Raw genomic sequence first — 9895 nt, 5'->3', positions numbered from 1 at the left:
ACTCAAGCTTTCACACTGTTTTGTGGATTCCAGGCTGACCTTAATTATGTGATATTTATTTTTGGATTTTGCTTTGGACCACCGGTGTGATCTGCCTGCTTTCATGGAGAAATTTCATAGATATATAGGGTTGATAAACTACTAATCTTTTTGTGGTACTGAAGGATTTGCATTCTAGGATTTTATTTCTTTTAAAGGTTTTTTAAAAAACAGTGATATTAAACAAAACTGAAAGGCACCAATATTTGTGCCATTAAAAATATTTTTAGCAATTTCATTGTAAGCAAAAGAAAACTTTAAAAAGAGGAGTTATTTGAGATCTTAAGAATGGGTAATTGATTGTTAATTTATATTTGCTAATATGGAAATGACACTGCTTTAATAAAGAGAGGAAAAGAAAACTGCATGATTGACTCACTCATGAAAACAAAACCTCAGAGAGCATGGCAGCTATGTGCCCAAGCCCTGTAGACAAAATCCAACAACATTGTCTTTGATATTTCTCATGTAACAGGATAATCTTTCTCTCCTTAGCTTTTATAGACTGGTTCTGAAGTAGGCCAGGCTAACTCTCAATGAGATGCTTTTTAAAAAACCCGTTAGAAAAAGAACCAGGAAAACCTTGCCCTGCTGTTGGTAGAAGCTGAGAAAATGCCTTGCTGGAGTACGACTGCAACCCCTACCTTCTGGTACAGATTTCCATAAAGTACAAAGGGAGACAAACGAAAGGTGTCCTCCTACAAACTTGGGAAATGAACTGGCTGGCAGAGCAAGAGAAAGAGACAACGGTCTGCAGAGCGACGCTCGCCCCCTTCCTCATTCTCTTGTCGCTCCACCCATACCTGGCATGGCAGGTCTCGAGGCGGAGCTTAGGGCAGAGCTGGGGAGGCGGGGCTGACCAATAGGAGCACGAGAGCTCTGCGCTCCGGCCGGTGTGACAAGGCGAGGCTGCAGGTTGCAGAGAGAGACGCGTCGCATTCCAGCCTGGAGCGGTGCTGGGGGGAGGCGCGCGCCTCGCCCGTCGAGTAGCTGCTCTTGAAGAAGACCGTGGTAGCAACTTGGCGCGGGCGGCGGCGTGACGCTGCGACGGGAGCCAGGAAGCCGGCGCGAAGTGCTAAACGCAGTGGTCCCCGTACACCCTCTGCACTGGGGAACAGGAGCAGCCAAGAGGAGGAGGAAAGAGTTCTTGGAGCTGCTGCCAAGCAGGACTGGGCTGTCTGCTCTCTGCAACAAGGATTTTCTTTGCTCTTTCTGTCCCGGTTTATGGGAGTGAAGACTGAGCCAGGTAAGGGGTTCTGAGGCAGCTTCTGTCCCTCGCCTTTTGCTCGCCCTGTTCAACCCCAAGGCGTCAAACAGCCGCCCCCCCCTTTGCCTCCTGTTTCCCCTTCGTTTAACACCCCCCCCCCCCGTTTTCCTCACGTGATCCACGGAGTAACGTTTTGGACTCCCCTGTCGACCCACCTGTCAGCACTATTTGTGCGTCTTGAATTCTCTTTCGTTGGATCACAGTATCCAGCCATAGGAAGGACTCTTTCCGCGAGTTGGGAATCACCACTTTGAGAAAGAAGTATTCTGCCCCTACTAAGGAAGGACCATCTGGTAGTCTCCCCCCCACTCCCTTGGGGAAAATCTACTTTGTGGAGTGGCTTAGATCATTTGTCTGCTTGTGTCTTTCGTGATCCCCTGTGAGAGTTGCATATTCCAGTGACTATAGGAGGTCCGAATCCCAGTTTTTTCATCTCCTTGACTGCTGGGTTCACTCAGCTGTAAAATAAGATTATGTGAACTTCCTGGTTTTATTCTGATGGCAGTGTGGAGTCTCCCTCCAGATATCTTACACATACACAGAGCTGACAAAAGCTTTATAATAATGGTGAAATTGTGGCACAGGATGGCAGTCAAAACTGTAACTGTAAGGTGTTTATCACAGTATAGTTGTGATTTGCATGTAGCACAATCAGCTGAGACTCAGATATGCATGCATGTTTCTTGTTGCACTTAGTTTATAACCGTGGAGTCTTTTCCTTGAACTCTAGATGTCTGATCCACCCTATCCCTGAAGGCACAGAACATGTATCAACAGCTATAATAATGTATTTAAAACATGTGAAATCTGTTAGAAACTTTTAAATAAGTATCTAATATAGTGCTAGAAATCTGTTGCTTAAACTCAAAAGGACTAAATGATTGTGTCTTGTTGTTACGCAGAGCCATTGGGCTTTATTAAATAGTTACCAAGATGTCTTCCATTAGCAACTCAAAGGCTGCAATCCTGTGCATTCTTATTTGGGAGTAGGCCCTGTTGAACATGATACTTCTGAGTAAATATACATAGAATTGGGCTGAAATGCTCAGTGCTAAAGAAGCAAGTCCAGTGGGGCATAATTCTGAAATGTCTTGTGAACGATTCCAAAACATTTGACTTCCCTTTCCTGGTGGAAATGCTGGGTGCTGCTTACAACAGGTTGGGAGGGAGTGGGTTGGCGTATACCTGCTGCAAATGTTTAAATTTAGGATTTTTTTTGCCACTAACTTTTAATTCCCAACCACTCTCAATGGGATAGTGTTGTGGAAGTCAATGAGAGATGGCAGTGAGTAGGCACAGGTGGTACAGACAGCTCTGTATGCTTAGTTTTCATTGCATGTGTTGTGTTTACTTACATTAAGCTTGGAAACAGCAGCATTTCAGCCTTTCCATGGCTCCCTCTAAAGTTAGAGATGAAGCAAACATGCTTTTTATTATATAACTTCATCTGCTTGTCTGTGTTAACAGACCCCTTTGCACCAATGCTGAAAATCCAGTTACTTTCCATTTTCTCTGATTTTTAGATTTGGTAAGTTGTCAGTGGAAGGGGTGCATTTTATAAAGTTTAGCTGATGCTGTAAAACCTGGGAGTTTTCAGTGAGGACTGTGTTGAATGTGATGTGTGTGTTCTGTGTTTTCTTCTGGTGTAAGGTTATGCTCCAAGATCACCAGTACTTGTGCTTTTACTTCATGGAGGTGCTCTCTGTAGGATCTGTATGTAAGGTGTTAAACAGTCCAGAGCTGAACTGCTATACCTGTTATGCAAATATGGCTGTTCCCTTGAGTCTTGCCCTATGTTGACCCCCTTTCTGTGATGATTTCCTGGACCTGCTTGGGTCTGTTCTCACTCCCTTCACTGACTTAGGCTGTGATCTTAGACAAGCCGACAGTGCCAAAGTAATGTTCATCACAGGGTTTCTTTTGAATTGCTCATACATTTTATTGGATTTCTAATTATAATCAGCCTGAAGGAGGAGGCATGCCTGTTGCTATGGAGGGTTTGGTCAGCAAAAGCAGCAGTGCAACATGCAGTGGACATTTTTTAAAATGGCATAAGAGTTTGAAATTATGCGCTTACACACACACACACTGTATAATATGGAAATGAATGAGGTATGATTGCAAGGTGGGTATAGCACTGGAATGTATCCCAGAAGATTCTGATTTCTGAATTACTCTTGTATTGTTACCAAATAACAATTTCCTGTTAACTTGGCTGCTAATGAGTACTGGATTAATTGCTATGTGGGAATAATAGGTAATCAGATTTCCTGTGTTGCTTTCCAATGATGTACCATAGACTGAGGAAATGGGCATGTATTATGGCATTTTTGTAGACTGGGCTGTCTGGTGTGGCTTTTGGCTGAAAACTGATGGTATCACACCAGCATACATTACAGTAGTGAGAGATTAATGCTAGGAAAATCTTAGCTCCAGATGTCTCATTTTTCACAATTTGGAAACATGTAACAAATTTGCAGAAATAATAAACTTTTAAATTCTTGTGGACGAGATACGTAATTTATTTGTAGAGCTGGTTGCCATAATATGTCATTAAAGCAGGAAAAGGATTTAAAATTCTGAAACTTATAAAACAGTATTGAATTTTCTTTAAAATACTTTGTCTAAAACTGTATTAGACAATATTTTAGCATAACTTACGAAGATTATATTATCTTGCAGAAATGTATTGTAATTGTGCAATCTACTTCTGATTCCTAAACTACATCTTTGCATAGAAGGCAGACAGACCTTTTCTTCATTGTTCTCCATTCCTGCAGCCCTTTCTGACTCCTGAAAAGGGCATTCCTTGTGTGATCTGTCAGGAGGATCAGTTGTGTGGGTTAGTGAACTGGAGTAAGGCAGGACAAGTGGATGAAACTGAACCCTTCCCTCAGCAGAGCTGGGCTTGCAAAAAGGTGAGCAATTTCTCACTATGTCCTTTCTCAGCCCAGTCTGCCTTCACCTGCACAGCTGTTCCTCAGCACCTATCCTGCCTCCCTAGGAATGATTTTCCCAAAGGGTGGAACAGAGAAGAATGCAGGAAAAATCCAGGTTCTATGCATAGAGTGGTAAGATGCATGCCATTGTAAATGCGTCAAGGTATAGCATTAGTTGAAACTCAGTTTTTATGTATAACAATTCATAGACATGTATAACCAAGTATAAAATGTAATCACATTAATGTAACTTTTGTTAAACTTATTCCCAGTTTTAAATTATAAATCCAGTATTGCAGTTGTAATGTGGTAAGTATCATAAATACAACAGGATTAGTGGTGTCAACCATATTATTTAATTTCTGTATTAAGTGACTTGAATTCTTAGATCCATGGGCAGCTTCATTCCAACAAGTTTCTTTCAGGAGCTTTTTTTTTTTAGTTTGGGGTTTTAATTTCCTTACATTTTATAATTATTATTGAGATTTCTGAAAAGCCAGTTTAATAGGAGCTCTTATGTCATGTATCTTGATGGAATAAGTCACAAGGTGGTAGTTTTAGCATTTTATCAAATCAGATGCTTTAGAACAGGGGTGTCAAACTCATTTGTTTTGAGGGACGGCTCTGACATAAATAAGACCTTGTTGGGACGGGTCATGTGTGTCACTAAATGTAATGCCAGGTAGCAGAGATATAAACTTTATAAAGGCAAACAAAGTTTTTAAAAAACTTAAAATAAAATATACTTAAAGCATTAACACTTAGTCTTAAAGAGGCTTTCTTTATCTCTCCCATTGAACCCAGGGAACTGAGCAAAGGAAGCTTTGGCTCTTTCCTTCTTTCCCTAGGGGACCAAGAGGGGGAGGAGCCTTAGCCAACAGAAGGAAGAGAGATGGCTCAGTAGCTCTGCTGGTTGATCGAGTGATCCTGGCAGAGCAAGTTCTCCCTTCCTAAGGGAAGAACCTCAGCCAATAGATAAGATAGAGGTTTTGCTCTGTAGCCTTGCAAAGCAAGCTGTTATGCAGAAAGAAGCAAGAGAGGGAGAAGGAAGCAGAGCCAGTTGCTCGGAGGCCTGATTTGGCCCGCAGGCCACATGTTTGACACCCCTGCTTTAGAATGTCTGTTAATGAAGTCTGGGGATTAAATTTCTATTGAAACAAAATCAGATAAAGCCAGTTATTCTTGCTCCCTTGTTCCACAGGTTTTAATAGTTCTTACTAAAGGAGCAGTAAGACATTTGTTTTGAGAAAAGTATCTATTTGAATTTGTATCTTGCTCAGGGCAGATGCTTAACTGCTTTTAAAAGTAGTTCTAGTTAACCCTTGGTTGATAAATGTTGTTATTGTGGCTGATACTGATGGAGGAAGTTCTTGATAGGCTAAGAAACTGACTGTGAACTTCTGTGTGACTTGGCATGAGGATGATGCATATAGTAAAAGAGTGCTTGGGTTAGTCTTCAAAATTGCAGGAATACAAAAAGGAAGGGCAAATGACTAAGACGTATGCATAATATGAAAGCAATTTATTGGTCATAGTATAATAATTAAAAACGTAGCATTTACATACTGCTTGGGGCTGTTCTTTGCATTTAACATATGCTATCGTGTAATCTCAACAATGACCCTGGAAGCTAGGTGACTGTTGTTATTCCTGGCTTGCTGATCATGTAATGATGTAAATTGAGTTGCTTCTGCAACGCATGCTATCAAGGGACAGCTTGAACTGGAAATTGTGGTCTTCTGCTTGAGAGCTGAGTGAACACATGTTTATGAAACTCTTTTAGCAAGTAAATGTCTGTTCCTGTAGAATGCTGATAGCCCATTTGGCTATGTTTAGTCTTCAGTCGCTTAACAGAAGTCTGATAATGTTGTAACAAGATAGAGGTGAGAATGTGTCCTCCTTATTTACAATCTGTACCCTGTTTACATTGAACCTTTTGCTCAGGAGTATATGGACTTAGCTGTGCTATTTGTGGGCAACTTTTAGATATTCATGGGTGAAATCTCTTAGATTTTGCTTTCAAATCTGTAGCTGCTGGACAGGGAATTGTTCACATCAGAGCAGAAGCACATCCTGTCAAAAAACGATGGAAGGATTTCTCTCAGCAGAGTGCAACTTCTCTACCTCCCCCCTCCCACTAAGGCTTAACACCGCCCCCCACAAAAAAAAATGCTGCTCTGGAGGGCACTAGGGGCTGCATAAGGGGGGGGGGGAGTTGAGGTTCTGCTGTAGGAGAGTGGAATAAAATTGTCTGGAATCAGCTGCCCTTTGCAGACAGACCAACCCACATTCTCTAGCCAGGATGACTCTGAAATGCATTGCAGATCAAACTGCTGGTTTTAGAAAGCCTGCAGGCAAGGTATCTCTCACAGTACAGAAATCCATTAGACAGTTCCCATTCTTACTAGCCTACCATGTTGTGCAATAATGTTAACATGAGTGCTCAACATTTTTTTTGTACTGGCATAATCTTAACAGTACCTTTGAACCTTTTAAATAAATTTATTGTTATTTACCATGGCCAATTTACCATTTACCCCTTATGTAGGTGTGTTTGTATTAATATTTTGCAGATGTACTAGTATTAGAATTACATTTCTTATAGCACTTGCCCGTGCACTGCCTTTATAGTGAAAACACATGGTTAAAGAATAATTAGGCCCTTAACTGATGCAGTTTTCTTCTTATATGAATAACCTGATTTAGTCATATTAAGACTTATCTGTGATGACGATATAAGAGAAACAACATATGGTGCCTCTTTCCGCTCAGTGTGGAAGAAGGCTGTGCAAATTTCCCTCTAAAAATCTTCCTTATGATTTTGTTGAGCTCACTGTAAAATGCACTTTATTTTTAAAAAGAAAATGAGTTCTGAGGAAATGGCAGAAGTGGCAGCACATGCCGCTGTCTTTGGGAGTATATGTTGAAGCTATTAGTAGAGTAATGTGCTAGATCCCTTTGAGTGGAAAAAAAAATACACAGCTCTCCCATGAGATATGGGCAAGGGCTGTGTGGTGCCAGCAGTTGTGTAAGGCCAGAGGGCAGGAATGAAAGCTTGGAACTTATGCCTGCTGGAATGCCAGGAATTCTGCTCTGTGCTCTGTTGCTTTTTCCCCCCCTCAGGGACTTTGGTGAGCTGTCTCTTAAAATTATCCTTCTCTGCACAGTGATGTTTCATCAAGATGTGGAGGGGGGTATATGTGTAGGCTTTTTAAAAAGAACTATAATTTCCACTAAACCTTTTCCTTCATTTGTTTACAAATAATTAGGCTTTGGTCTTAGTGACTAACAGTTGTGGAAGTTAAATGAGTGTGGCATTAAAATGCAAACTTTGGGTTGAATTAAAAATATTTAAAATAAATTTAGCGCCGGAGTCCCCCATTTCATTAGAACATTTTGGCTCTGTAGTCTGCATACTGCAGGCCTCCTGACTAGCAGTTGTCAATCAAGCTCTTTTGGATGTGCAGAGGTGTGGGAGAGAAGTGTCAATTACCATTTGGCATCCTGTTTATGCAATGAGCTATGTTATGCAAATGTTTGTATGTGAAAAGATTAAGGATATGAATTTTGTTTTCCCAAACTGAACAGCAAGTTGGAGGCAGTCCTAGTGTAGAAACATTTGCATGCTGCTTCTGCAGAACATGTAAGCTGAGAAAGTTTATCTGTTCTGAACAGTAAATGCAATTTAGAAAATGTTTAAATCAGTGCTTTTCAAACTAGGGCTGGGGATTCCTGGAGGACCATGAGACATGGGAAGTGGTCCATGAATCCATATGTTTCCTCAGCATTATCATTTTGATCTTTTTGTCATTATGTATTTTCTTGATCAGTGGATAGCAATAGTACAACTGCTATGGGGGAGGTCCATGAATTCTTGTGATATTAAAATGGGGTCCTCATGATTGAAAAGGTTGGGAAGCACTGCTCTGAATCATCTGAGGCAACAGTAACTTCTGCTTCAGGAAACTGGGAAGTGGAGGATGAAATGCTGGTTTATAGCTGGTCAGTCACAATCCATAATCTGTAGCTATACCAATATACCTTCTGATTTTTTACTGATAAGCTAGGGTCATCCTTGTGTACTTGTGTGCTGTTCCCCCATACTAACAGAAGACTTTTTCTGCTTGCAATATGGTGCATTCATTTACTTAGAAAAACAGTTGACTTTTATTGCATCTGAAGCAGGGTACAGTCATGAACTGACCATAAGTTTTCTTTTGTAGTGGGGAGAACAGGATGCAACTATCTGAGCCCTTGAAACCAAAACCCCCAAAACTGGCACAGCTGAATCTGGTAGGGAAGCACCTACAGTTACAAACTAACAGGTGGTAACCCAGGGGATTTAAATCATGAGCACTGGGGGCGGGGCTGACCCAAGGGAAGAGGAGGCTGGTGCGGATCCTGCGCTGGAGCACTGTGTCATGCTTGAAAAGGTTCAGGCTGCGTCAACTGAAGTTGAATCTGATGAAGACGGAGGTTCTTTATCTAAGTCACAGTGGCCCGGGATGGGAGATCCCCTTGCCGGCTTTTGACTTGGAGCCACTGATACCGGTGCCAAAGGTCAAGAGCCTGGAGTGCTACTGGAGTCCTCTTTAACTATGGAGGCCCAGGTAGCAACCACTGCCAAATCTGCCTTCTTTCACCTTTGACAGATACGACAGTTGGCCCCTTACCCAGAGCATAGCAATTTAGCAATGGTGATCCATGCCACAGTCATCTTGAGAATAGATTACTGTAAGGCCCTCTACACGGGACTGCCCTTGACTCAGGTTTGGAAGCTGCAACTGCTGCAGAATGCCATGGCAAGGTTGTTAATGGGGCTCCCTCGATAGGAGCACATTCAACTGGTGCTAAAAGCACTGCACTGGCTGCCTATTGCATATTCGGAGTCAGTGCCCAAGGTCTAGTGCAGGGGTGGCCAAACTTGCTTAACATAAGAGCCTCATAGAATAAATGTCAGATGTCTGAGAGCCGCAAGACATGAAAATTAGATGTCTGAGAGCTGTGAGACAAGGGAGGAAGGAAGGAAGGCAAATAGATGGGGGTTGGAGGAGGGAGGGAGAGAGAGGTGGAAAGAAAGCAACTTTAACTCTAAAGCATTCTCCAAGCTGCCAGCTAGCTTGGCTTGGAGAAATGATTGAAAGAGAGAAATGCCTTCTCCAAGCTGGCTGACAGGGCAGTGGGGGCTTCAAGAGCCACGCAATATGTGTGAAAGAGCCACATGTGGCTCCCGAGCCACAGTTTGGCGACCCCTGGTAGTGCTAGTGTAGCATACGACATGATTCCATAAATGGACATAACAATGAAGTAGAAAAAGCCCTTTCCAAAGAAGAAATGCAAACTGCTACTGGTCAGAGAAATCGGTAGAACAGGAGGAGTGTCAAATGTCTGGCCCATAGGCCAGAACTGGCCCGCCCAGGGCTTTAATCAGGCCTGCGGGGCTCTGCAGATTATTTTAAGTTTCTAGTGCTATATCAATAGTAATCATATCCTTTTAATACTGACAGTGTTTCTCAAGTATTACTACAGAAAGAAGCATTTTTCATTTTCGAATTCCGTATGGTTACTTCTGAAGGTCTTAATTAAGTATTAGATCTATCATCATTTATTTAAATAAGATATTGCTGTGTTCGGGTCTGAAATTAACATT

At 41.9% G+C, this 9895-nt stretch overlaps 1 protein-coding gene across 2 annotated transcripts in view; it reads left to right on the top strand.

Annotated features, from left to right (window-relative positions):
* The first annotated feature begins 964 nt into the window (after nt 1-964).
* The window catches only part of RASSF7 (Ras association domain family member 7), a 76558-nt gene continuing 67627 nt past the window's right edge, over nt 965-9895 (top strand). The window contains exon 1 of one of the 2 annotated variants that reach the window (XM_060262081.1): nt 965-1285. The gene's annotated coding sequence lies outside the window, so the exon portion shown is untranslated. The remainder of the gene's footprint in view (nt 1286-9895) is intronic. The other variant, XM_060262082.1, reaches the window with a different exon arrangement.

This window comes from Heteronotia binoei, chromosome 21 (genome assembly GCF_032191835.1).
Source record: "Heteronotia binoei isolate CCM8104 ecotype False Entrance Well chromosome 21, APGP_CSIRO_Hbin_v1, whole genome shotgun sequence".
Lineage (NCBI taxonomy): Eukaryota > Metazoa > Chordata > Lepidosauria > Squamata > Gekkonidae > Heteronotia > Heteronotia binoei.
The sequence above is the reverse complement of the archived record's forward strand: the minus strand, read 5'-3'. Positions and strand labels throughout refer to the sequence as shown.